Genomic DNA, 6,000 nt, shown 5'->3' on the forward strand with positions numbered 1-6,000 from the left:
ACTCCACAATTAGGACCAATTTTTGCTTACCAAGGATTATTTTTTTACCTCCTGTCTCATCTCCCCACACGAACTCCTGTCATCAGTTCTTGGGTACTTGGGGATCTAGCAGGTTCATGTCATACGGGTCCGCAGGTTATGCACTGCACAAGGCCTGGGAGCGCCATTTACGTAGACGTTCATGTGAACCGTGCCCCCTTAAGTTGTGCGAAATAGTGGCCACTCATCTACAGCAGCGCTCTGGCTTGTCAGGTCTGATTTCCTTCTCGTCTTCAGTGGTACTCCTTTCTTTCCAATTAGACATCCATTCCCTTGGTTATATCCCTGGTATTGTGATTGTGGCCTCCCGAATTTCTAGTGCTAGGTCTTCAGGCTGAAGTTCCCATAATTCCAGTTGCTTGATGACTCTCTTCCACCTCCCACCCCCAACCACAACAGTTCTTTATGATCCTGAGACCTCCAGCCCATGAAACTCCTGACCTCGTGATCCGCCCGCCTCAGCCTCTCAAAGTGCTGGGATTACAGGCGTGAGCCACCGCGCGCAGCCAAGTTTTACAGTTCTATTCATAAATCTAGTAAATTGTATCAGTTATTTGGTCCCATTAATAAACTAAGCTAATTAAAATCCTTTGAACATTTGAAACTGCATTTATAAATTTAATTCGTTTTTCTAAGTATCACAGGCTTCTGTCTAACAAAGCCTTTCAAGTCCTTGTGTAATTCTTGTAAATGTAATAAATTTATAAGAATACTGAGTCATGAGTGCTTTTAAATGTGTCAATACAAACGAGATTTCATCTTAAAATCAAAAGTCTAAATCTATTATTCAAATACATATTTGTAATTAGTACAAGAATAATCTGTTAGAATTCTCAAAATTATCTTTTTTTTTTTTTTTTGAGACAGAGTCTCACTCTATCACCCAGACTGGAGCGCAATAGCGATCATAGCTCACTGCAGCCTCAAGCTCCTGGGCTCAAGCTAGCCTCCTGTTGCAGCCTCCCGAGTAGCTGAGACTGTAGGCACACACTACCATGCCTGGCTAGTTTTTTTAGTTTTTATAGAGGGGGTGGGGAATCTCCCTATGTTGCCCAGGCCGGTCTCAAACTGCCTTCGCCTCCCAAAGCTCTGGGATTACAGGCGTGAATCACAGTGCCAAGCTCTTGAAATTATCTTGAACATTATAGGAATTTAAAGTATCACATTTACACAGATGCCTTAACGCAAAATTATTAATACTAGAAGTTTGAAAACATTTCTAGTCTTTGTTCTAAATCATCTGTGAGGCTCATGCCTGTAATCCCAGCACTTTGGGAGGTGAAGGCCTGCAGATCACTTGAGGTCAGGAGTTCAAGACCAGCCTCACCAACATGGTGAAACCCCATCTCTACTAAAAATACAAAAATTAGCTGGGCATGGTGGTGCTTGCCTGTAATCCCAGCTACTTGGGAGGCTGAGGCAGGAGAATTGCTTGAACCTGGGAGGCAGAGGTTGCAGTGAGCCAAGATTGTGCCACTGCACTCCAGCCTAAGAGACAGAGTGAGACTCCATCTCAAAAAATAAATAAATAAAATGAAATAAATCATCATTGAGGTTAAAAGATGCTTAGTGCCCACTGAAGGAAGATTTAAGTCATCCCAGTTTAAGAGTAACCTGCTCAAGCAATTTGAGGTATTTATTCCCTTCTCAGTTTACTGCGCTGGTCATCCAGCCAGTTGGATTCTTGCTTTTGGTAGTGATGGAACAGTGACCCCCACCCCATTCCCACCACCACAACTCTAGGACTAAACAGTTGTGTGGTCGTTGTGAAGCTTGGGCCAGAATTTACTTTCAAAAAATGTCCCGCTTCATGTATAATATAAAGACCTTACAATAAATTCTCATTTCTTCCCTCCTGTTCTTGCTGCTGTCCTACATTTTACTTTTTAAAATCCCTTCCTTCTCTTGCTTTCTCCTCTCTACCCACCAACCACTTGCAAACAACCACTGATCTACATCCTGTCACTATAGATTGGTTTTCATTTTCTGGAATTTCTTATGGACGGAATCGTATAGTATGTAGTCTTTCTTGTCTGGCTTCTTTTACTCAGCGTAATTATTTTATAAGCAATCATGTTGCATTAATCAATAGTTCATTTGTTTTTATTGTTAAGTAGAATTTCATCTTAGAAATATACCATGATTCATTTTGTCAGTATTTTAAATTTTTGCATGTGCTGCAAGTACACAATTCATTGCTAATATGCTTGCCTTAGACCAGGCGGTTAGCAAAAAAGATGGTCTGCCCACCTGCAAGCCAAAACCGCTCTACTGCCTGATTTTGCACGGCTCATGAACTAAGAATGGCTTTTACCTTGATAAATGTTGAAAAATCACAAGTTAATTGTAGCACATTAAAACTATATGGAATTTAAATCTCAGTGTCCATAAACCTTTACTGGAACAGAGTCACGCTCACTCATTTACCTACTGTCTATGGCTGTTTTCATGCTGCAACGGTAGAGTTCAGTGGTTGCAACAGAGATATGGCCTACAAAACCTAAAATATTTATTATCTGCTCCTTTATGTATTTATTTATTTATTTTATGTGTGTATGTATGTGTGTATTTTTTTGAGATGGAGTTTCACTCTTGTTGCCCAGGCTGGAGTGCAATGGCGCGATCGCAGCTCACTGCAACCTCTGCCTCCCGGGTCCACGTGATTCTCCTGCCTCAGCCTCCCGAGTAGCTGGGATTAGCCCGCCACCATGCCTGGCTAATTTTTTTGTATTTTTAGTAGAGACGGGGTTTTGCCATGTTGGGCAGGCTGGTCTCAAACTCCCGACCTCAGGTGATCCGCCCGCCTCAGGCTCCCAAAGTGCTGGGATTACAGGCATGAGCCACCGCACCCGGCCTATCTGCTCCTTTATAGAAAAAGATTGGCAGGACGTGGTGGCTCACACCTGTAATCCCAGCACTTTGGGAGGCCGAGGCGGGCAGATTACATGAGGCCAGGAGTTCGAGACCAGCTTGGCCAAAGTAGTGAAACCCCATCTTTACTAAACATACAAAAATTAGCCAGGCATAGTGGCACAGGTCTGTAATCCCAGCTACTCAGGAGGCTGAGGCAGGAGAATCGCTTGAACCCAGGAGGCAGAGACTGCAGTGAGCCGAGATCACACCATTGCACTCCAGCCTGGGTGACAGAGTGAGACTCCACATAAAAAAAAAAAAAAAAAAAAAAAAAAGTTTTGTGACCCTCTATTGTAGAGATGGAGGTAGTGGGGCTGTTGCCCAGGCTGGCCTTCAACTCCTGGCCTCAAGGGATCCTCCTGCTTCAGCCTCCCAAAAATGATGGGATTTCAAGTTTGAGCCCCATGCCCGGCTCACTTCAGTTATTTCTAAGGTAATTTAAAAAAGATTTTAATTGTACTTACCTTCATTCAATTTCCAGTGCTCTTAATTTCATTGTGTAGACCCAGGTTTTTTTCTGGTATCATATTCCTTTTGCCTGAAAAACTTCCTTTAGTATCTTGTAGAAGTAGCAATGAATTCCGTTTTTCTTTATCTGAAACAGGGTTTATTTCTCCTTTATTTTGAAAGACATTTTCATTTGGGTATAGGATTCCGGAATTTTGGGTGAGCAGTTTTTGTGTGTGTATGTGTTTCTTCCCCTATCAGCATCAGCAATAAGGTCACTCCATTGGCTTCTAGCTTGCATAGTTTCTGACGTCTCCATAATTCTTAGCTTCCTCTGTATGCAATGTCTTCTTTTTCCTTGCTGCCTTTAAGATTTTCTTTTGTTTTAGCATTTCGAGTATATCTAATTTTGTGTGTATATATATATATAAGTAATATAACCCTAACCTATATAAGTAATATATATATTAATATATATTATATATGTTATATATATATATGTTTATTCTGCATGTTCTCTGAGCTTCTTAGATTTTGTGGTTTGCTCTGTCCTTAATGTTGAAAAGTTCTCAGCCTTTAATTCTTCAAATGTTTCTTTTCCTGTTCTCTCTCCTTTCTTCTGGGAATCTAACTATAATATGTTTGAATGTTTGATATTGTCCCACAACTCTTGGATGTTCTCTTTTGACGGTTTTTTTCCCTTCACCCTTTTTCCCCAGTGTTTCAGTTTGAATAATTTCTCTTGACCTATCTTTGAGTTCATTCATTCTCTCCTTGGCTGTGTCAAATCCACCGACGAGCTCCATGAGGCACTCTTCATCTCTGCATCTCTGTTAGTGTGTTTCTTTTTTTTTTTTTTTTTTTTGAGACAGAGTCTCGCTCTGTCCCCCAGGCGTGCAGTGGCACAATCTCGGCTCACTGCAAGCTCTGCCTCCCAGGTTCACACCATTCTCCTGCCTCAGCCTCCTGAGTAGGTGGGACTACAGGCTCCCGCCACCATGCCCGGCTAATTTTTTGTATTTATAGTAGAGACGGGGTTTCACCGCGTTAGCCAGGATGGTCTCAATCTCCTGACCTCGTGATCTGCCCGCCTCGGCCTCCCAAAGTGCTGGAATTACAGGCGTGAGCCACCGCGCCTGGCCGTTAGTGTGTTTCTTATTTTGACCAGTTCCATTTGGTTCTCATAGCTTCCATCTCTCTACTGAGATTGCACTTTTGATCTTGCATGTTGTCTACTTTTACTGTTAGACCTTTTACCATATTAGTTATTTGAAATTCTGTATCACATAGCTCTGACATCTGTGTTTGGTTCTGAAGATTGCTTTGTCTCTTGGGAGTATGTCATTTATCTCTTGCTTCATAAGTGTTGGTGAAAGTTGGACATCTTGTGTAGGATAGTAGAGGCCCAGGGAAATGGGTTTTGTGTAGAAATGGGCACACTTTTCCTTCTGTTAGGTCTTTAGCGTGGGGGTTTGAATTAACCTAGTTAGGAGTTGTGATAGGCTGGGTGGGTGGCTCATGCCTGTATTCCCAGCACTTTGGGAGGCCAAGGCAGGAAGATTGCTTGAACACAGGAGTTTGAGATCAGCCTGGACAACATAGTGAAACCCCATCTCTACAAAAAAAATAAAAATTACCTAGGCATTTTTGGTGCATGCCTGTTGTCCTAGCTACTGGGAAGGCTTGCTGAGTCTGTCCTGCAGACTCTGCCCAAGCGATGGATGAAAGGAGTACTCAGACACAGCTATCCAGTGAAAGAGCAGGATAGGGGACTGCCAGCACTAGGGGCCAAAGAGAATTAGCAGTTCCCCTAAGCCGGCAGCCCTCGCATTTGTTTAGTACAGATTTAATGACAAAGGCTTGGAACAAACACAATTTGTGGGTAATAAACATTGTTGACCCCCCGAGTAGAGAGCAGTCCTGCATGCAAATGATTAAAGGTTGGTTTCTGGAGACAGGAGTAGACAAATTTATCTAGATAAGTTTCTTTACATTCCCTTGTTATCTGCCCTTTGCTCTCAGGCTCCAGATGAGAGAATTTGGCTGCCTTCAGCCATAATTTCCTTCCAAAGCTTTTGTAAAACCTCCTGGCCTTTCAAGAAGGTTTGTGTCTTTACTATAATTTCTCCCACCACCCTGACCAATCTCCTACATCTCCCCCTTTTCTGTTTTTTGCATCAGCTTTTGATAATTGAAGAGTACAGATGTGCAGCAACAGGTTTTTCAGGTGTAGTGGTCACTGCTTGTATTTCGGCTTTGCATCCTAGAATTAGTAAATAACATAAGATAAACATGAATATAATCAGTAACATTCTTTTCCAATCAAGGAGTGACATGTAGTGTTACTTGCCACCTCAGTTCAGTGTGTGCCATTACTAAGGAACCCCACTGGGGGTATGTTAACCCCTTCCAGCCAAGCAGTTACGTTATTAGAGGCTGGGAAGGGGGTGTCTGCCCAGGTAATAGGGTGGAAGAAAAGCAGATTTAGAAGATGGGCCTAATAGAGTGTAGCAGGTACTGGTTGCAGGCAGAGTGAGGGAATTAAACAAGGTTAATAAAGCATAGTAAGGAATAAATTATCTGGAGTGAATGGTGTTTGTG

This window comes from Pan paniscus, chromosome 21 (genome assembly GCF_029289425.2).
Source record: "Pan paniscus chromosome 21, NHGRI_mPanPan1-v2.0_pri, whole genome shotgun sequence".
In the NCBI taxonomy this organism is placed as follows: Eukaryota; Metazoa; Chordata; class Mammalia; order Primates; family Hominidae; genus Pan; species Pan paniscus.